This window comes from Panthera tigris, chromosome D1 (assembly GCF_018350195.1).
Source record: "Panthera tigris isolate Pti1 chromosome D1, P.tigris_Pti1_mat1.1, whole genome shotgun sequence".
In the NCBI taxonomy this organism is placed as follows: Eukaryota; Metazoa; Chordata; class Mammalia; order Carnivora; family Felidae; genus Panthera; species Panthera tigris.
The window spans coordinates 65064456-65088234 of NC_056669.1; the positions used below are offsets into that span (position 1 = coordinate 65064456).

The following is a 23779-nucleotide window of genomic DNA, read 5'->3' on the forward strand; positions in this document are numbered from 1 at the left end:
CCCCTACAGTGCACAGAATGTAGCCAAGCCAGCCTAACTCCCTAAACCTGAAACATCCTGCTGGAACTCTTGGTACTCAAGACTCCTGCTCCCACAGTGGTACAAACTTTCTGTTCTGCCCGTTGCAATGTGGGTCAGGAGCTTGGTCTATTCCTCTACTGGGCCAAGTCAAGCTAAGTCTGATTCTTTACTCACTAGAACAGGAGAAGGGCTAGGAAATTTTAAGTACAAGTCTCTGGTAAGTAAGCCAGGGCAACAGTCTCCCCTCCTTCCATTCACACAATCATATGTGCATTCAATTAATACATACTGAACATCATCATGTGCAAATTCATGTGCTTAGCACTGGTTGGGACACCACAATGCCTCACGTATGAGTCCATCCTCAAAGAGTTCACATTCTAGTAAGGTGTATATAATAGAAACATAAATATGTAAGTACCAGGAAGACTATTTTAAGGGCCATTGGAGAGATGAAACGCTGTGGATTTAGGTAGAGGGGGATTACTTCCAACTGAAGAAGCAGGAGGGACTCAATAGAGAGGGCTGCCCTTACACTGGGGCATGGATGGAACTACATGAGCAAAGTCTCGGAGGCAAGAAAGTAGAAGACATATGAAAGAAAACAAGATGTTCAGCCTGGCGGGAGTTTAACTGGAAGTAAACCAGGGAAAAGGAGAATTGGAAAGAGAAATACCAGATCTTAGAGGGCTTTGAAAACCAAATTAAGGGTCTTATCTTTTCTCTGGGAAATCATATAATTTTCTGAGACAGGAATGAAGGGTCAGGAACTGTGCTTCTGAAAAATGGAGGAACCCTCAGAAATCTAGGGCTGTAGCAGAAAAATCTGATTATGGAGCCCACAAGGACCGAAGAGCACAGGAAGGAGAAGAGAGAGAGGGAAATCAGGTAATCCAGTACATGACTGGAATTCTTGTCTTTGGGGTTCAGGCTGAATGAGAAAATAAGCAGGCAGTCCTGAGGGCACTAAGAGGCTCTACAAGCAGCGAAAGGTGAGAGAATCAGCTATCCAGAGGAGACAATGAAGAGTGGGATGTGTAAGCATCCAGAAGACTAGAGAGGGAGAGCAATTTCAGAGCTTAGGATGCTGAAAGTGGAACATCTCTAGGTGATGAGGCCAAAGATATGGTCATGCTATAAGATGAAACCAGAAGAGGACAGAAGATGAAGTCTTTAGAGCTGAACAGATTGAGGGGCTGTGAGGCCAGACCACTGAAGGATTCGCAGTGTGAACTTCCAAGCAAGAATCCATGATCCATCACATCCTTAAATCACTAACCGCTTCTCCTTCCACTGCACCTACTTGTAAAGCCCTAACTCTGGATCAGTTCAACCATCAGCATCCTTTGTACCTTCTGAGGGCAACTAAAATCTACTGATCAAAAATCAACGTGTCCAAAATGTGTCTGAAAGGTCTTTCAGAAAGACATTCTGAAGTATTTATGGATGAAATGCTATGATGCCTACAATTTGCTTCCAAAAATCCAGTGGAGAAGAAGGAGAGGTAGCAGACAAGGATGGAAATAAAACAAGTTAGGCCAAGTACTAATAACAGCTGAAGACGGATGATGGATGTATAGCTGTTCATCTTTGATTCCCTCTACTTTTGTCTATGTTTGACATTTTCCACAATAAAAAGTTGAAAAAATAAAACCACTTAAGTGAAAGATTGATGGGGAACAGTGCCAAAGGTTACCCACAGATTATCTGCTGGTTATAAAATGAAAACTGTAATTTTACAATGGAGAAATTTGGCTGGCCCTATCTTAAGTAGTGACCAAGTTTAGCATCAGTAATAGTGGGAAAACCAGACATTATGTGCCTCTGATCTGCTGCATCATTTATAAAGGGTTTCCTCCTCCCCCCAAAAATGCTTATCGTAAATCTAATCAAGCCTCTAGATCTAATCTGCAGTTTACAGAAAGTACAGGGGAGAGAGGAAGAAGCTACACAACACCCTAAAGAAACAATCAGACAAATCCATGGGGTGCCAAGTGAATTTATGTTAAAAAATTTAAGAGAAAAAAATTTTTTTTAATTTTAAGAAAAAGAAAGGCCTAAAATTGAACTCATCATTTCTACTCCACCTCTAATAAAACACTTTTTGCCTCTTGTACTTTTCCGACAAACTTTCTCCACTTTTCCCCAACTCTACAAGTCATCTCTGACTTCTCCTTCTCCTTCTTACTCCAACTCAGTCTGGCCCTGCCAATGCTGCCTCCTTAATGCCTCAGGTTCACCTCCTCCTTTCCCCTGCCCCTTATTCACGCAGAGTTTATCATCAATTGGCTTGACTTACTGCCATAATCCCCTAAGAACCATCTCCTTGCTTCTACTTTTACTTTCTACAGGCCTATTTCCTACACTTCAACCAAAGTGATCCTGCTGCAATGCAAGTTCACCGTATCACTCCAGGATTCAAGTGCTTTTAGTGGCTCCACTGCTCACAGCAGTGCTTCCCAGAACGCAGTAAAGAACTATAGGGCAGGCACCCTGCGGCATGAAATCACAAGGTGATTGGGTCGTTCACCTGTTCTTGCAAACCTCTCACTCGATTCAATAGAAAGTCTCCACACGCTGCTGCTAGCTCTAGCTCTAACCCCTTGATCTCTTAAGAGAGACTTTCATAGGCAGCAGTATCTAGCTAAATATTTTTCTTAATTTCTTTTTTATAAGTTTGAGAGAGAGTGTGTGTGAGCAAGGCAGAGAGAGAAGGAGAGGGAGGGAGAGAGATAATCCCAAGCAGGCTCCACACTATCAGCACAGAGTCCCACTCAGGGCTCAATCTCATGAACTGTGAGATCATGACCTGAGCGGAAGGCAAAAGTCAGACATTTAACTAACTGAGCCACCCAGGTGCCCCTGGCTAAAACTTTTTGTCCTCACTGTATTTACTTTAAAAGTTACCTTGTGTGTATGACAAGTAATATTGATTTTCCACTTTAAGAAAGTGAGATAACATTTCCTTTTAAAACAAATTTAAGTTTGAAAGTGAGCTGATTTAAACATTATGTAAATAACAGTTCAGGTATTAAGAGGCCATGGTAATACTGTGAAGATGGTAAGCAATGAACTAAGTTTGGGAAAAACTGTCCCATAGCATAAAATTCAAGTTTCTTTATAACTCTCATGCTTTCAAAACAAGTTTGCAAACTGTCTGATATTCCTCTCCTTAAATCAGAAGAGCCCCTTTAACTACCTCAAGGAACAGAATGTGGCCTATGTGAGGGTACTTCACTTCCACGGCTAGGTTAGATAAAGGCCATGCAACCTCTGCCAGCCTCTCTAGGGTCACTGGCTTTCAAGTCCTGAGCCACCTGATAAGAAATCCAGCAATCCCAGAGACCATAAGGCTAGAGTGACTACAGGGAGTAATAATGGGGGGTGGGGGGAGGATGGAGTGAGAGCAGCAGACCACAGGAGCCCCAGATGCTTGAATCTCCCCAGCTCAGGCACTACACATGGGAGAAGGAAGCCTTCTGATGATTCCAGCCCCAGCCACCACCTAACTAAAATTACATGAGAAGACTGCAAGCAAAACCTCCAAAACCATGAGAGGTAATAACAAAATTATTGTTGTTTAAACACCCACTAAGTTTGGGGTGATCTGGTATGCAGAGCAATGGCAGATCCATCCCTACAAGGGCTAGTTCTGGAGACCAGTCTCTGCAGTCTCACCTTGCCGCTGCTCATCCTGCCCTACCACGCACAGCAAAAATGACCAAGTTGGTAGTTCTGTGCACAGAACTTTGCACATACTGCTTCATTCCTCTCTGTCTTGGCACATGCTGATCCCTCTACGTTGGAATGCCCTTCCTTTGGCTTGTCCACTTAAAAAATAACTATTCATGGGACGCCTGGGTGGCTCAGTCAGTTAAGCGTCCGACTTCGGCTCAGGTCATGATCTCGTGGTTTGTGAGTTTGAGCCCTGTGTCAGGCTCTGTGCTGACAGCTCAGAGCCTGGAGCCTGCTTCAGATTCTGTGTCTCCCTCTCTCTCTGCCCCTCCCCTGTTCATACTCTGTCTCTCTCTGTCTTTCAATAATAAATAAACGTTATAAAAAATTAAAAAAAATAACTATTCATGATGGCCAAAAGGAACAAACTTAAAAAAAAGCCACAATTTTTTCATACTTCAAAACCTAAATCTGCATCATTTCCTCTGTGAAACCTTGCCCTCATCTTGATCACACTCTTCCTTCCCGCCGGTGACTAAACGAATCCCTTCCTCCTGGTGCCACTTATATTGACCTTTTATGTGCCTTGTCCACTGAACTACTAAGTTCCTTAAGGGTAGGGATTATGTCTATATGCAGCTGGTCCTACAGAGGCCTAATGAACATCCGCTGGTCTGAAGTCGTTCGTTCCTCCTGCTTCCTTATTTAGCCTATTCCCACTAAAAATATTTCCATCTAAGATCCTGGCTGACAAGAACAGAAATGATGCCAGGTTGATGCTGCTCTCCGGGGTCTTTCAAACCCTAACTTCTCTGGTTGCAAGATTTTACTTACTCTGACCCTTGAATAAGGCTTTCTCTTATGGGTTCACAACACTTAGGAGCAACAACCCTTGGCTGATCCAGCACTACAAGATGACTTTTAAAATATAATTAGGGGCACCTGGGTAACTCAGTTGGTTGAGTGTCTGACTCTTGATTTTTGGCTCAGGTCATCTTAAGGCTCATGGGTTCGAGCCCCATTTCGGGGCTCTATGCTAAGCATGAAGCCTGCTTAGGATTCTCTCTCTCCCTGGGAATGCAAGCTGGTGCAGCCACTCTGGAAAAAAGTATGGAGGTTCCTCAAAAAACTAAAAACAGAACTACCCTACGACCCAGCAATTACTAGGCATTTACCCACAGGATATAGGTGTGCTGTTTCAAAGGAACACATGCAACCTCATGTTTATAGCAGCACTATCAACAGTAGCCAAAGTATGGAAAGAGCCCAAATGTCCATCGATAGATGAATGGATAAAGAAGATGTGGTGTGTGTGTATGTATATATATATATATATATATATATATATACATACACACATATACATACACACACACACACACACACGCACACACAATGGAGTATTACTCAGCAATCAAAAAGAATGAAATCTTGCCATTTGCAACTACGTGGATGGAACTGGAGGGTATTATGCTAAGTGAAATTAGTCAGAGAAAGACAAAAATCATATGACTTCACTCATATGAGAACTTTAAGAGACAAAATAGATGAACATAAGGGAAGGAAAACAAAAATAATATAAAAACTGGAAGAGGGACAAAACAGATAAGACTCATAAATATGGAGAACTGAGGGTTACTGGAGGGGGTGTGGGAGGGGGAATGGGCTAAATGCGTAAGGGGCACTAAGGAATCTATTCCTGAAATCATTGTTGCACTATATGCTAACTAATTTGGATGTAAATTTAAAAAAATAAAAAATTAAATTTAAAAAAAATAATCAAAAAAAAAAAAGATTCTCTCTCTCCCTCTGACCCCTCCCCCACTCACATGTTTGTGCACTCACACTCTCTCTCTAATTTAAAAAAAAAAATCCGGATGTTTTCTTTGAAAGTGTCTATTCATGTCTTCTGCCCATTTCTTAACTGGGTTATACTCGGTTTTTGGGTGTTGAATTTGATAAGTTGTTTATTTCTAAACCTTTATCAGATATGTCATTCCATAGGCTGTTTTATTGATTATTTCCTTTGCTACACAGAAACTTTTTATCTTGATGAAGTCCCAATATTTCAAAGAAGACATCCAGATGGCTAACAGACACATGACAAAATGTGCAACATCACTCATCATCAGGGAAAAAGACAAATCAAAACCATGATGAGATATGACCTCATATCCATCAGAATGGCTAAAATTAGCAACACAAGAAACAACAGGTGTCAGGGCGCCTGGGTGGCTCAGTTGGTTAAGTGTCCAACTTTGGCTCAGGTCATGATCTCGTGGTTCATGAGTTCGAGCCCTGTGTCAGGCTCTGTGCTGAGAGCTCAGAGCCTAGAGACTGCTTCAGATCTGTGTCTCCTTCTCTCTCTGCCCCTCCCCCACTCATGCTCTGTCTGTCTGTCTCTCAAAAATAAATAAACATTAAAAAAATGTTTTTAAAAAGGAACAACAGGTGTTGGTGAGGATACAGGAAAAAGGGAACACACTCTTACACTGCTGGTGGGAATGCAAACTGGTGCAGCCACTCTGGAGAAGAGTATGGAAGTTCCTCAAAACACTAAAAACAGAACTACCCTATAAGCCAGCAATTGCACTATTAGGTATTTACCCAAAGAATATAAAAATACAGATTCAAAGGGGTACATGCACCCCAATGTTTACAGCAGCATTATCAACAATAGCCAAGCTATGGAGAGAGTCCAAATGTCCATTAGCTGATGAATGGATAAAGAAGATGTGATATATATATCACATGTGATATATATGACAGAATATTACTCAGCCATCAAAAACTGAAATCTTGCCATTTGCAGTGATGTGGATAGAGCTAGACTGTATTATGCTACGTGAAATAAGTCAGTCAGAGAAAGACAAATACCATATGACTTCACTCATATGTATAATTTAAGAAACAAAACAGATAAACATATGGGAAGGAAGGAAAAAAAAAGAGAAGAGAGGGAAACAAACCACAAGAGACTCTTAATGACAGAAAACAAACTGTGGGCTGACAGAGGGAGGCACGTGGGAGATGGGCTAGATAGGTGATTGGTACTGAGGAGGGCACTCATGATGAGCACTGTGTGTTGTTGTATGTAAGTGATGAATCACTGAATTCTAGTCCCGAAATCAATATTGTACTGTATGTACCTAAAATGTAAATAGATAGATAAATAAATAAATAAATAAATTTTTAAAAAATATAATTAGGTGGGACCTAACTAGTTTAGTATCCAGGACCTTAAATAATTATTCTTCTTCTTTCTCTCAGTTCAAAAATCTTCCTTAATCTTGTAAGCATCCAAGTTTCTTCACTCTTCTTCCTGCTGCTCCCCTCACCCAGAGTCACAACCTTCCTGGATGTTGTCTTAACATCCCTTTGACTTTGGCCCTTTAGTCTCCTCAGCACCAAGCGTGTAATTGTCTCTCTGCTCTCACCTCAGCCAGGCTGAGCTCACCTCACCAGGTTTAAGAACAAGGCTTTCATGTCACACTACCCAGGTTTAATGTGTCAAATATGATTGCACATAGGATTCACTATAAAGTTTCTCAAAGAGGAATGATGCAATTTTCCCCAAACATCAAGAAAAGGAATCTGGCTGCACTGTGTAAGGATAATAGCCAACACAAAAAAACAAGAATGGCAATCAGAAGACTTGGGCCCAATTCCTTGATCTCCCTCTCTCGCTAAAGGCCTTTATACTGCAAGAATTTGAATATTGGTAGCCTCACTCACAAAAAACATTAATGTAGGGGCGCCTGAGTGGCTCAGTGTGTTAAGCATCCCACTTTTGGTTTCAGCTCAGGTCATGATCTCAGTTTGTGAGTTGGAGCCCCACCTGGGGCTCTGTGCTGACAGCAGGGAGCCTGCTTGGGATTCCCTCTCTCTCTCTCTCTCTCTCTCTCTCTCTCTCTCTTTCTGACCCTTCCCCGCTCTCTCTTCTCTCTCAAAATAAATGTTTTTTAAAAACACTAAAGTAAATGTAATAGACATTCACAAAGTTTATAAAAAGAGCTGATTTAATAGGAGAAGGTTATTTTCAGGTATTTTACCAATAAAATTTAATTCTTACCTCAATCCTTACCAGAAACTTAGTTACAACTTAAATGTAAAAAATTGGAATGATAAACACTAGAAAAAAATCAATGAGTTGTATAATTCTGAGGAGGGAAGAAAACTTTTCTAAGTATGACACAAAATTCAACTCAAAAGCCACTAATGAGAGAAAAAACAAGCCCTGAAGGAAAATATCATACATTTGCCTAAATAAAAATTTAAGACATACGATATATAAGATATATGAAAAGCAAGTAATTAACATAAAAAGTCAAAAATTAAAAATAAACTGAGGGGAAAAATATCAGCAACTTATATGGAAAACAGTTCTAACGTAACATGTTATTTAAAAGCTCTTACTGAATCTACAAGATAAAATAATGACCAAATAGAAAAATGAACAAAGTACTTGAACCAAAAATTCCCAAAAGAATGAACACAGCTACCAGTGAGCATAAAAGGTGTTCAATTTCACTAACAAGTAAAGAAATCCTAAGTAAAGTAACAATAAGAAATCCTTTTCGCCTATCAGATCGGCAAAGATTACAATGGTTTATAAGATTTACAACAGCCATGTTGGCAAGGGTGGGGGAAAAACAGGCACCTTTACATACTGTTGATGAGAATTACATTGATGCAACTTCTCTGGAAAGTGGTTAAGCAATATTTATTAACATCTTAAATGAGCATGCCTTTGATCAGCAAATCTTCCCTTCTAGGAATTTTGCCTAAGGTAGTACAAGTACTACAACGCTCGGGCAAAGACAGCCGTGTGCTGCTGGCTACTGCAGCCCTGTTTATAACAGTTGAAATTGGAAACAACTCAAGTGTCCATCAATAGGGGCTTGGTTAAATAAATTACATTACATCCACCTGAAGAAACACAATGCTGCTGTTCAAAGTAATGCACTGACATGGAAAAATAGCCTAGATAAATTACCAAGTGAAACCATTTTCAGTAGAGTATAATCTTGTTATTCATTTTTTAATTGGGGCAAAACATATATAAAATCTACCATCTTAAACATTTTTAAGTTTACAATTCAGTGACATTAATTACATTCACAATCTTGTGCAACCATCACCACTATCTATTTCTAAAACTTTTTCATCACCCCAACAGAACTCTGTAACCATCATTATACAATAGCTCCTCATTGTCCCCTCTCCCCAAATTCTTGGTAACCTCTAATTTACTCTATCTCAATGAATTTGCCAATTAAAGATATTGCACATAAGCAGAATCATACGATATCTATCCTTTTGTGTCTGGTTTATTTCACTTAGCACAATGTTTTCAAGGTTCATTCACACTGTAGCAAGTATCAGAACTTCATCCCTTTTTATGGATGAATAATATTCCATTGTGTGCATACACCACATTTTGTTTACTTATACATCAGCGGGTGAACACCTGGATTGTTTCCACATTTTGGCTACTGTGGGTAATGCTGCTACGAATATTGGCATATAATTATTTGAGTCCCTGTTTTCAATTTTGGGGGGCATAAATACCTAGGAGTGGAGTTGCTGGGTCACATCGTAAGTTTTAGCTTTTGAATTTGTTCCCCAACAGCTGTACCATTTATATTCCCACCAGCAGTGTATGAGGATCCTAATTTTTCCACATCCTCGCCAATACTTTTTATTTTCCATTTTTGGTTAGAATATAATCATTTTTATAAAAATAAAATAAATGTTTATATAAATGTATTGTAGAGGAAACTGTTAACAGTGATTATACTCCTGGGGCACCAGTTTATAGGAAAGGCTCATATTCCAACATGTATTTTCCTATTGTGTAAAAGTTTACAGAACAAATGTATTACTTTTGTTATTAAAAAAATACTTTTTAAAAATATTTACTTATTTTGAGAGAGAGAGAGCAAGTGGCAGAGGGGCAGAGAGAGATTGGGGGAGAGAGAATCCCAAGTACACGCTGTCACCACAGAGCCCAACACAGGGCTCGATCTCACCAACTATGAGTTCATGACCTGGGCCAAAATCAAGAAGTCAGATGCTCAACCAACTGAGCCACCCAGGTGCCCCCCACCAAAAAAGGTCTTAAAGAAAAATTAACCTGAGATAGTTTCATGCACGCTTACTAATTTGAAATTGTAACACATTATAGTTCTTGTGAAATGCTTACAGCAAAGCCCTGAATCAAAAGTCAATTCCCCGTCCTGGCTCCGCACCTTGGGCGCTCGGTTTTCTCACCTGACGCAAGTGGGACTCTGACGCAAGTGGGACTGGACCAGAGTTCCCAACCACAATGCCAAGAATGGGTTATGGTTGTGTAGACACTGCGACTCCTTCAAGCCCCAGGGCAGCACTGGGGCTCAGCGCTACCAGGAGCCTCCTCCTGTTATCCCAACGTGCCTTGCAAAAGTTATCACTTCTTGTGTGTGCAGGGTAAGAAAAAGGTTGGGCAGTGCTAGGTCAGGTAACCTTTAATATCTCTTCCCATACTGAAACAGAATTCTACAACTGTGCTGAACTAATGAGCAAAGCTAAGAAAAGGGGGGTGTCAGGGAAAACCTAAGAGTCACCTACCATAGAGGAGAAAATGGAGATCCTTCCCCAAGGAGAGAAGCAAGCACAGACAGTGATTCAAGAAATGAGAACCTCAAGGAAGAGAGGGCAGCTTATGATTATTCACTCAAGTGTCTCACATGAAGCCACAGATCCTGAAACAGAGAGCAAGGGAGCACTGCTTGGAGCGACACTGCTCTGGGAGAGGCATCCCAAAGATACCCACATGGGCAGCAGACAAGTAGAACACCCGACCTCTGTGGGAAGAGGCACTGAGAGGCCTGGCTAAGTGAAAGCCAAGTGAAATCCTCTCTTCCAGGTGTTCTCAGCCTATCAGCTGCCAACTGTGGACTTTGTCCTGGAAATTCAACTCCTGGGCTAAAGAGATAATCTCCCAGGCATGTCCTGTGTAAACCTGGCTAATCAACAGAACACACTCAGAACTAAGCCTGACGGCAGTCCCTAAAACAGTCCTGCCAACCAGGGGGTGTGCTAAAGGGCAAGGTGGGAGCTCATCCTGGCATAAATGTCATCTCTCCTAATAGAATCAAGTGGCCAGGATGGGCATTTTCCAAAAATAAGTCAAACAGCTGCTTAGAGACAAGCACTCAGCTGGAAACCTCATCCGGAAGTGATATGGATATCGTGAGAAGAGTCACTGTGACTGAGGGCATGGACCTTTACTGGGCTTTGTTGACATTACAGTGGTAAGCCACCCAAGAGATTCTAAAGTATAGACGTGAAATTCTAGGTCACTGAAAGAAGGCATACGGATTACATCTGGCCCTCACACCCTTTTTGAATCTCAGCTGCTGAGCCTCTTACGCAGTGGTTCCCAACCAGCAGCAGCACTTAGAAACTTGTTAAAAATGCACACCCCCAGCCCCCACTCCAGATCTACTGAATTGGAAACTAGCTCTCCAGGTGAATTTGGAGCCCCTCTCAAGTCTGAAAACCTACAATCTGGAGTTCAGATCCTCCAGACTTCCCTTATACTCAGTTTTAAATAAGCTGTGAGAGACTGGAATACTGCCCTCACTAGTTATACCCAGTAAGACAAGTTTCCTCCCACCCCCATTCTATCTTCCACATGGTCTCACAGGTTTCTTTTCTACCAACCAAATCCAATTGTGTTCCTTTCCTATTTTCAAAAGAAGGATTCTCCAGTACCTGAAGGTTCTAGCCCTTAAAGATCTGACCAAACCAATCTTCTTAGCCTCACCCCTAATTCATCTGTATGTACCTACTCATGGTAGGTGAGCATCTCATGTTTGCTCAGCGAATCAGTGCTAAAGATAAAAACGTTGTCTACAGGAATCTTTCCTAACCACACATCTTTTCCTCCAGAAGCAAAGTGGTTACTAAAACAGACAGGGACAGGGGAGACAGGAAAGCAGAATCCCATTACAAAAGAAAATTCCTCTGTGTGTCAAGAATCCATGCTAAATCTGAAATTCAATCTCACCCTGCTCTGCCCTTCAAACTATTCCATCTAAGCTGGCTGACAAGGCTGAACACAGATCTCATGAACACCGAGGAATGAGAGTTTACAAACAGCCCACACATTTTCATTTCAGAATCCTGACCCTTGCTTTATAGAATCCAAACAGGATCAATCCTTCAAAAAAGGAAGTATCCACCAATAGAAACTAGTCAATGTTCAATTTCCAGCAAGTGAAAGTTGTGGCCTGATAAATTTATTTCCTCAAACATTTCTAATGAACTTTGAGATTCTAAAAGAAACCTGTGAACTAGGAAATCATAGTTTATTTACAAATGCTAATTTACTGAAAATTAGTTATATTTTCCCAAAACAAATTCTATCTTTTTACTATAAAACAGAAGGAATCGTAATCTAAGATATCTAACTACTTGTGGAATATTGTTAATGAAAAAGACCATCACTTCTCCTACCCAAAGAGTTATGATTCAGGTTATCTGCTTCTGAGTCTTGCCACCTACCCCCAGCCTCCCCGGTTTTTTATTTGGAATGGAATTCTCCATACTTAACCAGGTACTCCTTTCAGAGAAAGTTGAAAAGAACTCATTAAAATTGACAAACATCCAAAATCTATCCTAGCTCCCAATGGATAGATGGCAGAACATAACAGTAAACAACACATAACAATTCAGAGGGAAAATGCACATGAAGTATGTTAGATAACTAAAAGAAAGTACAGTTGGTATACCAATTAGAGTGGAGGTATAAAAGGAGCATATCCTTTGGAATCAGACAGACTTAGATTTGGATTTTAAGCAAGTCAGCCACTCTCAGTTCCTCATATGTAGACATCAAAACATCAGCAAATTCACTCAAAGATGATTGTGAGAATTTACTGAAATGATGTAAGTAAAAATGCCTGGTGTAATACAATGCCTGGAATACAGAAAGCATTCTACTAATGATATACCACAAACCTAAAATATACAGCAGTTTTTAAAACATATATTGCTTGATCCCAAGAATTATGCAGCATGGAATTATACTTATTCCACTTCTTTTAGCTAATTAGCTAGGCCTATCCCCACTCCAGATCCCCCTCAATTTCCCCATATTTTTTCTTGATTCTTCTCAATCAAATCCAATGTTCCTCTTAGCCATCCCTTTCACATTTTGACATCCTATCTCTGGTCGTGCCACAGACCTAGAATGTACACCCTTCACATTGGTTCTCAAAACTCCTTACCATGGCCAAAAGGCTGTACCTGAACTAGCCTCTACCAACATTTTATGCCCTTATAATCACTGGCTCCTTATATTCTAACAATGAACTTCATGTTCTTTCAACATGCCAAGCTCTTTCCTACCTCAGGGCCTTTGCCCTTACTGTTCCCTCCTCCAGAAATGTACATGCCCCAAACCTGAACATTCACAATTTCTTTTTGTGCTTGAACTTGCAGCTCCAATGTCCCATTCTCAGAGAGACTTTCTCTAACTCCTCTTTTAATAGCTTTCAAGTTCCTGCTACTCTCTCTCTTTTACATCACCACTATTTCTTTCATAGCTCATGTCACTATCATTATCTCATTTATTGTTTACTTATTTACTGACTGCTACCCCAAACATTTTAAGCTCCATGACACATATACTTTGCTGTCTCAGTCATCTCTACATATAGAACAGTGCCTAGACCAGAATGGGTACTCAATAAACATTTAATAAATAAATGAATGAATAAATAAAAAGTTTCTAAACAAGAGGTGCAGAGTTTGACACACACACCCCACACCTTACTTCTCTACCTGGTAGCAGAAGATGGAATCTCCAGGAAAGAGTGTAAAGTAAAAAGAGAAAGGCTCTTGCAAATAATGCTGCAATAAATATAGGGGTGCATATATCTTTTCAAGTTAGTCTTTTGCTTTCTTTGGGTAAACATCTACTAGTGGAATTACTGGATCAGATGATATTTCCATTTTTTAATTTAATTTTTTTAATGTTTATTTCTACTTGAGAGAGAGAGAGAGAGAGCACAAGCAGGGGAAGAAAGAGAGAGATAGAATCTGAAGCAGGCTCCAGGCTCTGAGCTGTCAGCACAGAGCTTGACACGGGGCTCAAACCCATAAGCCATGAGATCATGACCTGAGCCAAAGTCGGACGCTCAACTGACTGAGCCACCCAGGCGCCCCGGTATTTCCGTTTTTAATTCTGAGGACCTTCCATACTGTTTTCCACAGTGGTTGTCCCAATTTACAATAGCCAAGATATAGAAGCAACTCAAGTGTCCATCAAAAGATGAATGGATAAAGATATGGTACACACATACACACACACACACACACGCTTTGGAATATTCCTCAGCCATAAAGAATAATGAGATCCTGGCATCTATGACAACATGAATAGACCTAGAGCATATAGTGCTAAGTGAAATAAGACACAGGAAGACAAATACCATACGATTTCACTTATATGTGGAATATACAAAATGCAACAAACAAACATACATACAACAACAAAAAACAAACTCTTAAATACAGAGAATAAACTGGTGGTTGCCAGAGGCGGGGGCAGGTGGAGGAATGGGTGAAATAGATAAGAGGGATTAAGAGGCACAAGTTCCCAGTTACAAAATAAATACATCATGGAGATAAAAAGTGCAGCATAGGGAAAATATTCACTAATATTGTAATATCCTTGTGTGGTGACAGATGGTGACTACTTGGCGTGGTGAGCACTGAGTAATGTATAGAATTGTCAAATAGCTATGCTGTACACCTGAAACTAACATAACATTGTATGTTAACTATACTTTAATTTCTTAATTAATTTTTTTAAGGCTGAGGAGAAATAAACTCTTGGGGAACACAGTCATCCCAACTCCCCTGCTGACAAAACATTAACTACTCTCAGGGCCTGGGATGATGTCAGAGGTGTTACTGTCTCCATGGCTTCTTACTACCATCACTGCCTTTTTTACCACCCGTCTCCTCCCAGCCAGCTCTTCCAGCACAGGTGAGCAGTAACTCACTCCTGAGCAGCAGTGAGGACTCAAACCCAGAGACACAGAGACACAGAGACACAGAGACACAGAGAGGACAGTGCTGCCCATACCACTTCAAAAACGGCAATTTATCTGGCAATCTTTCCATGTGCATCTGAACCCAGACTGGTGAGTGAATCAGGGGGTTAGAGGGAGGCAAAGAAAATAAAAAATTTCAGTGCTCTCTTCCATTCCTAGATTCCAAAGCCTCAATTCTCTGAACACAGCAGCTGAGTTGGTCAAGTCACAGACTGCCAACCAAGGTCACTGCCATCGCCAAGTTCACCTCAGCTGTCCCAGGTATTTTCCTCTGGCACTCAAGTACCACGCTTCTTTATAGATGCTGAGGTCAGTTAAGTTCTTTAGTTTCCTTTCCCTATTTGTATCTGTTTTACCAAGTGACAGAGTACTGTATATGCACACACAGATCTGACCTTTTTCTCCTCAGATGAGTGCAAAATCTCCATGTGTGGTTTCTATACCATGTGCTCTTGGCCACTTTTAATCACCCCTTCAGAACACACGATAGGTCAAAAACTGCTAATAAACTAAATGGGGTGAAGGATTCTGGCATAACTTTGTGCCAAGAAAACTTACCTCCTATAAGGAGTGCCAGGCATGGTTTTGGCAGCCGTAAGTCCCATCAAGGCTGAGCCTCTCCCAGCCATACAGGGAGCTATTGTAGAGTCTGAGCGCCTGCCTACACAAGTAAAACTGCAGAAGAAATACAATGTTTGACCCTAATCTTCAGAGTTTGGTCTTCTCTAAAGCACAAAGAACCTTAAATTATAAACAGCCTAACTCAAAGGGAAAATCTGTGAAACACCTACTCCCAGGAACTCCCCATTCTGCCCTAGGCCTGCTTGGGTTCAGCAGGCCCATAAATTGGCACTGTTGATATGACCTTTCCAGGCTATATTTCAACAAGAGATAACAACAAAGCTGAGAGCTTTGGTAGCACTCAGAGGAGATTTGAAGGACTTAAAACATGCTGCTAAGTTTGGCAGCAAAAGTTCCTGTTTCTTACAGCTGGAAAAGGAAATCTCTTTGTAATTATACTTGTAGATAAGACACACCGAGCTACTCATGCTACTCATTCTAGTTAGGAACAGATTAGAGCCGCCTCATCCCAATCCACCATTCCTCTGAGATCGATCAGAGTGAGCACTGTGGGGTGTGGGGGCAAGTCTCACCTGGGGCTGAGGAGTCAACGTACCTACAGGGAAGATAAAGCTTCTCAGTGGGGCTTACTGTCATAGCCACTCCCACTTGCTCAGAGATACTTGCCACTCTTCATTACCTAGCTCTACTTTCTGTCATCCCACTTCCCATCTTCCTCTTTTACCCAGGGTTCTACCATGCCCCTAACTCCAGTGCCATATAACATGTGTTACTCATCAAAAAGGGTCCTTTAAACCTACATGCTCTTTTGGCTCAGATTCTCTTTCTGGTTTATATATTTCTTTACAAAAGCAAAGTACAAGAGCTACAATCTATATACTGATTGCAGGACACTTATTACTGCTCTGCTGATACTAGATGTCTGCCCAAAACATGGAGCAAGGGAACATCGCTCCACATTTCTCAGCAGAACAAACCAGACAAACCAACCATTCGGAAACAAACTCTGCTTGGCTTACAAGGTAATAAGATATATAACAGTAATTGCTCACATTTCATTCAGCATCAGATACAAGGTACTATGCTAAGCACGTGACACTTAGGCCTCACCACAACACTACAAAATAATACAATTAGCACTTCTGTTTCACAGAAAAGGAGCTGGGGCATGGACAGGCTCCATAACTTACCCAAGATCTCAGAACTAGTAAGTAGCAGAACCAGAATATGAACCCCTACTGTCTGCCTCCGGAGCCCAGGCTCTAAATGTCACTCTTTCATTAGACAGCTCTTCTCGTAACACACAGGTTTTTCTTTGAGCACCAATGGCTCGCTTCAAACCCTGAAGGAAACACTGACATTTTTCTCCACAGAGAGAAGGAAATAGTGATGGCAGTACTTATTCACAAAGCTGATCTGAGTCTATACAGCAGAACAAATAAGTACCCTAAACATCTGTCAACCAAAATTTCCCCAGGAGGACCAAGTGAAACCCACCTCCTTTCTTACTAACCTGGTAGATTTTCTAACTTACTAAAGGCTGGAACCTCTTTGCAGGTTGTTACAACCAAGCCCTGTGCATCTGAGAGCAAGATTCCAGGCTCCAAGTTATGAGAACCAAGTCAAATGCTTTCTAGAATCCAGCTGATAGGATTAAAAAAAAAAAAAAAAAAGCTATGCAAATATTTTTTAAGCATAAGCAATATATGTTGGCCAATTTGGGGAATAATTTTATAGAACTTCAGGGAATCTAGTTGGAAAGACAAGACATATGCATTTAAGAGTCAAGTCAAAATGTCAATGAAAACACTGTATCTAAACCCCCCACTTTCTAGAAGAGGAAACTGAAGCCTAGAGAAGCCAAGGTTACTTCCCCAAGGTCACCCAAAAGTCACCAACAGAGCCAGGACTAAAGCTCAGATCTGCTGACCACCTGGCCAGGGCTCTCTGTACTGCTATATGGAGGCCGAGGAACTCACAGGAGAGACAGTTCTCAAACAACAATTACAGCTAACAATTACTGAAAGCATATTTGTGCCAGCAACTAAGCTAAGTGCTTTATATAAATTCACTAATTTGGTGCACCTGGGTGGCTCAGAAGGTTAAGTATCCGACTTTAGCTCAGGTCATGATCTCATGGTTCATGGATTCAAGTCCCACATCAGGCTCGATGCTGACAGCTCAGAGCCTGCTTCACATTCTGTGTCTCCCTCTCTCTCTGCCCCTCCCCCCCCAAATAAGTAAACATTTAAAAAAATTATTTAAAAAAATTAACTCATTTAACCCTTACAACAAACCTTTGAAAGGAGTAAGATTATTCCCAATTTACAGATGCAGACACTAAGGTTTACAAAGGTTAACTCGCCAGAGATCCACAGATAGTTAAGAGGACGAGCCAGACTACAAGCTTCCAGAGCTGGCTGCAAAGGGTCTTAAAGGATACACAGGTAGGATTCATGGAAGTAGAAGGACCAACAGCAGCTTGTGAAGGGCGCCCAATGTTGGGGGAAGGAGGACCTAGGGCCCTGACTGGGCAGGCTGCCAGGAAGCAACTGGCAAGAAGCAGTTCTAGTCTGTCATGACAGTGAAGGGTATGCATCCTACAGGAGGGTAAAGCAGAGCCTCTGAAGCTGGGGTGAGAAGGACCACTGTGGAGACTCTCCCCAGGTGTCAGAAAGGTGAATAAAATGCAAAGTATAGGGACACCTGGGCGGCTCAGTCGAAACTTCTTGGTTTCAACTCAGGTCATGATTTCACGATTTGTAAGATTGAACCCCACATCAGGCTGTGTGCTGACAGCGTGGGGGCTGCTTGGGATTCTCTCTCTCCCTCTTCCTCTGCCCCTCCCCCTTCTCACTCTCTCTCTCTCTCTCTCTCTCTCAAAATAAATCTTTGAAAAAAAAAAAAGAGAGAGACCCCTGCTGTACTCTTCAAAATGCTGCACTAAGTTGATAATGATAATGGAAAGCACCGAACCTTTACTAGGTGCCAGGCACTGGCTGAGAGCCTTACAGGTGTCATTTCATTCACTCCTTGGCACAATGCTAACAAGCTAAGTACTACTATTATACATTTCACAGATGCCTCACAGAAAAGGGAGGCTCAGGGAGATTAAACAACTTGTCCAAGGTCACACAGCCAGTAACTGTAATGGCAGGTTCTAAACCTAGGCATGTAAGACCCTTGGGCACCAGCTCTTCGTTACCACACCTTGCTGCACTGAGACACTCACAGTAAGTGCAAGTGGTCCATTCCACCACACACGCACTGAGCATCAAGAGTCACTGAGAGCTGAACAAACACATTGCAGGTTGATTCATTTAAAAGCAATCTATGATATTTAGCTGTCAGAACTCCATCAGGGAGCTGTGTTCCAAGACGTAAGTGAGCACACCAAAATTCACTTCCTCTAACAAGGCTAAAGAGTTCTGAAAACTAGCTGACTATATAGTTTTCTTTCCAATTTTTCCCTTTCCCTTTTCCTATCCTCCCACACCCAATTCACTGACACTCTCAGAGAAACTTCAACAGAGACCTAGAACCCTCTCCCTCCTCATATTTCCAGTCCTTTATAGTTGGCTTTCGTCCATCATTCAAACAGTACTTCACATCAGAGTCTAAGAGTTGGCTATTCCTCCTTCTTCCCAGCCTAACGCATGAGATGATCATTAACCCTACCTGCAAAACGCCAAACTTCAGCGGGTCTTTGTTTCTTCTTTCTTAGTCGAACACACAGAGGCTCACTTTGGGGAGGAAATAACTACAACATCTAACATAATATATATATGGGATAAGTCCCTCACTTGCTACTATCTAGACCCTCCCCAGCCCTTGGCCTAGCCACTCTGTATTCACTGAAAAAATGGGTGAACAGACTAAGAGGGCATATGGGTACCAGAGATGCCTCTGAGCCCAAGAGCAAATGAACAGGGGTGTCAACTCCAATGCCGGCCTCTCAGGACACAACGCTGTCTCATTGGGTCCCCCGGGGACAGGCCAGCCTTCTGCTAAATTGTAAAGGCCTCCTAGAGCAGCCCAAGAACTACCTTCTATCTCCCCTGCTTCCCCTCAGAACTACCTTTCCCCAGTCCCCTTGCCCAGGGCCTTTCTCCTGTTTCCTTCTAGTTTTCCTACTGCTTCAGATCTTGTCTCCCCTAACTCCCAGTTCATTTCATTTTCCCCAGGGTCAAACAGTCCTTCATTCACTGTACTGCTTCTCATTAGTCAATCTCTAGCTCATATACAAACCCCTTCAGAGACAAGTCACACAGAAGAGGAGTCTGTATCTTTGAGAAATGGGTGGTTTATACGACAAACACTTAGAACAGGTCAGCTTTCATTAAGAAGCCTTCATACCCTAATTGCATATATAATTCACCTTTTATAGATACAGTGCAATCTAACATATAGGCAGTTTTTAGATGAGAATATTGTGATCATTTCAATAGCCCTTCAAGAACAGTATATCAGAGCCAGAAATACTAAGAGAAGGGATCTTTGGAGAAATCCTACAATGAGGTCTAAACTCATTTAACATCCTCCTCTCCCCTCAACACACAAATACACACAGGCAAGTTTTCTAGGTCTTACAGGCGGAAACAGAGACACTGGGGATTTTCCTATCAGGCAATATTATGCAGCATATTCCCCTAAGATAGATGCACCCAGCATTTTACTGCACCCACCTACTGAGATAGATGCACACAGTGCCTCCTCCCAAGCCAAAAATAGATGCTCAGAATCTCCCTCCCCATCCCCAGGAGAAGGCACTCACTAATGCAAGTTCTCCCTTAGGCTTTATAGAGAATTCTCTGCAGACTATGCCAGATGGTAATTTTTTTTTTTTTCTTTCATGCCCTCCTGGCCCCTTCTCCACTTTCCATGGTTACTCTAACTCAAAGAACTCAATTATCTGCCAGCAGATTTCCCCCTCCCCCACCCCTGTCCACCCTAAACACCCTCTTCTTCCAAGCTAATGTAAAGGCTCAGAAGGGAGGCCAAGCCAACACTCTGCAGGGCGGCTGCCTGGACTCCTATAGGCTCAGATACACATTCCCTTCGCTTGACTGCCTCGGCAAACTCTCTTGGGCCCAACACTGGAAATCAGGAGACTCCAGGACAGTGACACATAACAGACAAAGAGAAGCAACAAGAAGACATGCTCTTCAGTCTCTCAGCCTCACCTGCCTGCAGGGAGGTGTTCTGGCAGTCCCAGACTCTGACCCTTCCACCTCCTCCCCGTGGTCCTCCCCAAAGTAGTTCTTAGAATCAGATTAGGTAGACACGGAGCACAGCCTCTCTTACTTATAACTCAGCAGTGTTGCCAAGATATCTGGAGTCAGAGGCACCCCTGCATACTGTAAACCCACACCCTCCATTCCAGGGACAGGGTAGAGCCAGCAGAATTCAGGATGCCCTAGGCCTGTCCTCGAAGGCATTTCAAAGTTTCAACTTCCTTGGGTAACTGATTATTCTAATTTTAGAGAGAGGGAGCCCAGAGGGAGAGTATGTAGGAAGGGCAGTAGAGGAAGGGGGAGAGAGGGAGTGAGAACAGGAACGTTACTTTTTAATCCTTAAAGAATATGGAGGGATCCATCCAATGTGTGACTCACCTCTGGGAAGCTGGACTGAGCAGAAGTGGGAACCAGCTGCAGCCCCAATCTAAGCTACGGACCACTTCTCTGGGACCACTTCATTGTCGGGCCTGAGAGGCTACTATGATGGATTCACCTGAAAAAAGGCTCTGTTGTTAAACAATAACAGATCTGTCTCCTCAGGGTCTTCCCAGGGGCTTCTTCCCAGAGCCTACTCCAGGGCATGGAAGCTTGCCCTGTCCTGCTACAAAAGCTGAGGCTGCCAAATGGGGGGCCAGGTCTCTCCCTGTGTTCCCACCTGGCATGCCATGAGCCCTACACACTCCCTGAGAACAGATCTGGGTGCCCTTTCCTGAAGTCTCCCCACCCCTGCTTTTCTGTTCCTTGGCATAGTCCCAATGCATATCAAGAATCTCTGCCCTTGAAATTCCCACTTCCTCATTTCTTTCTTGTTTCCCTCTAAGCTGTAGCCATACAGGTTCCTGAAAGAGCTGCCCAGCCCCCAAGGAGCCTTTCAGAGTGATAACTCTGCCTGCCGGTTAAACCCTGTCTTTCAGACCCAGAACCCAGCTAGCAGAATGAGGGAACCAGCCCTAACAATCAGAAGCCTCTCTTCCAGCTACTGAAATGTATACCATAACTGCCAGGTAGTTAGCTGTGGGACACTGGAAAAGCGAAGGGTCTCTTCGAATCCTTCTCTTCTATACTAAACACATGAGTCGGGTAACCTAAGCAAAGAAAGCTTCATCTCTGAAGCATCATTTATGAGGCTCAAACCTGCAGTGAACATCACTCTTCTATTTCCCAAAGAAAGCATCATTTATTTCCTTTAATATCTCGAAGGACTTTTTAAAGGTTTTTTCTCATTTTTATTTATAAATGCACAAAAGAATAGGGCACTTTATAAATTGGGAAACCAGAACAGAGAGGCAAAATGCCTTTCCAGAAGAGAATGGGGCCGTCATTCAAGCTTTAATTCACAACATCTCACATTTTACAGGACTTGACTTGCTTAAAATTACTTTCATAGAAATTGTTTTAAGCTTATTTATTTTGAGAGAAAGAGAGAGAGAGAGAGTACAAGTTGGGGAGGGGCAGGCAGAAGGAGAGACAGAATCCCGAGCCAACTCCATGCCATCAGCACAGAGCCTGATGCAGGGCTCAAACTCACAAACTGTGACATCATGACCTCAGCGGAGATCAAGAGTCGGACACTTAACTGACTGCACCACCTAGGTGCCCCACTTTCACGGAAATTACCTCATTTTTGTTCCTCCCAACAGACCTGTTAAAGTAGTTATATCATTATCTCTCATCTCAGAGCTAATAAATCTAAAGGTCACATAGGTTAATGGTCTTGCCCATGGCCACCTTGATGGCAAGTAGCAGAACCTGACCATGGACCTAAGTCTCCTCACCTCAAATCCAGTACTCATTCTGCTACATCAAAAGAATGACCACCTGCTCACCCTCTTCACATGTGTGGGGGTGATAAAGTTAGAGGAACCCCAACCACAGCCACTTGAGTAGAAAAGTGGGATTCTGGATTTGCACTGCCCACTGACTCAGAAAGGCCTCCTCCTCACACCCCCAAATTTAAATCCCAACCAACAGTGCAATGCCATATGCTTCCAACAAAACAGAGGTTTCAACTAAGCGGAGGATCACTGGGAGTGTATTAAAAGGAGGCATCACTATAGCAGTGGCCCATCTGAGGTCCAGGGCCACAGAGTTCACCCTTGTGGACCCTCAGGCCACAATACTGATGCATACATGTATACAATCAGGGAGCCCAAACTGGGGACATGGTCAGTGCTTTTACTGGCAAGCTGACCCGAAGTTAATCAGAAGGCCCCCTCATTGTCTGCCAGAATACAAAAGACATTCTGTTCAAAAAGTTCAAGAAGAAAAACCGAAGAGCCAGGACAGCAGCTGTTCCCTCAACCCACAGAGAAACCAGAGGCATCCACAATGTTCCCTAAGGCCCAGCAGTAAGTTTGAGATGTAACATGGCTGAAGCGGAAGCACATCTCCTGATAAGTCTCCACTGCAGGGAGTGTCTGCTGCATTAATGCTCCAAATAAGATCACTGAGAACCTAACTACCCCATCACCTATAAAGGTGCCTTTCTGGAAGGATCTCCTCTCCTAGGCCACACTGAGCTTAGCACACACCACTCCTCTGGGACAGAACAAGTTTCACCAAAGCATAGGACAAACAAAACAGGAATGCACAGTGTGGACAGTGCGTGCTCTGAGATTTGGTTAAAATATTAACCTGAAGAATCCATCACAGTACCTCAGTACTGTGTCTCCACAACCACAACCTCGTGCCTCATGTCTTCACAGGCAACCTAGTAGCAGCCACCACTGAGAGCTCACTCAGAGATATCTGTATAGGAAACCTCTTCACAGCCCCCACCCCCAGCCCAAAACACACACACACCTGCCAGCCTCCTTTAGCAAAGCCTGTGATGGGCCTTATTAATGAAGGAGGACAGCTTGCTTCTTTCCAAGTTACCTGAGGGAGAAACGAAGAGAGTGACCCTAGCTCAGATATCCCTAAGACGGTCCCTCTGTCCTAATAACTGCTCCACAGACTGGGAACTCACCACAAGCTCCTAGCTGAGTTAATTGGAGCTTTTTCCTTTTTTCACTACAGGTCAGACATAGCAACACCAAGAGACAAAACAGACAGTGTTCACTAGAACAAACCAAGCCACTCAAAAGACACTGGAGTTTCCACGTAGGAACTCCAAACACAATGCTGGAATGATGATAACTTGCTTTTTCTATATAA

General features: G+C 42.5%; 1 protein-coding gene and 1 long non-coding RNA gene across 11 annotated transcripts in view; one reads left to right on the forward strand and one right to left on the reverse strand.

Annotated features, from left to right (window-relative positions):
- DENND2B (DENN domain containing 2B) overlaps nt 1-23779 on the reverse strand; it is a 177917-nt gene that overhangs the window by 82434 nt on the left and 71704 nt on the right. The window contains exon 8 of one of the 6 annotated variants that reach the window (XM_042957451.1): nt 20999-21116. The exons of the other annotated variants lie outside the window; for them this stretch is intronic. The gene's annotated coding sequence lies outside the window, so the exon portion shown is untranslated. The remainder of the gene's footprint in view (nt 1-20998; nt 21117-23779) is intronic. 6 annotated transcript variants of the gene reach the window in all.
- Nucleotides 3432-23779, forward strand: part of LOC122230964 — a 36011-nt gene continuing 15663 nt past the window's right edge. The window contains exons 1-6 of one of the 5 annotated variants that reach the window (XR_006208016.1): nt 3432-3579; nt 14720-14894; nt 14964-15113; nt 16276-16408; nt 16540-16593; nt 16944-17028. This is a non-coding gene — a long non-coding RNA (uncharacterized LOC122230964). Of the gene's footprint in view, nt 3580-14719; nt 14895-14944; nt 15114-16275; nt 16409-16539; nt 16594-16943; nt 17031-23779 lie in introns of those variants that run through there. The other 4 variants (XR_006208015.1, XR_006208014.1, XR_006208018.1 and 1 more) reach the window with 4 other exon arrangements.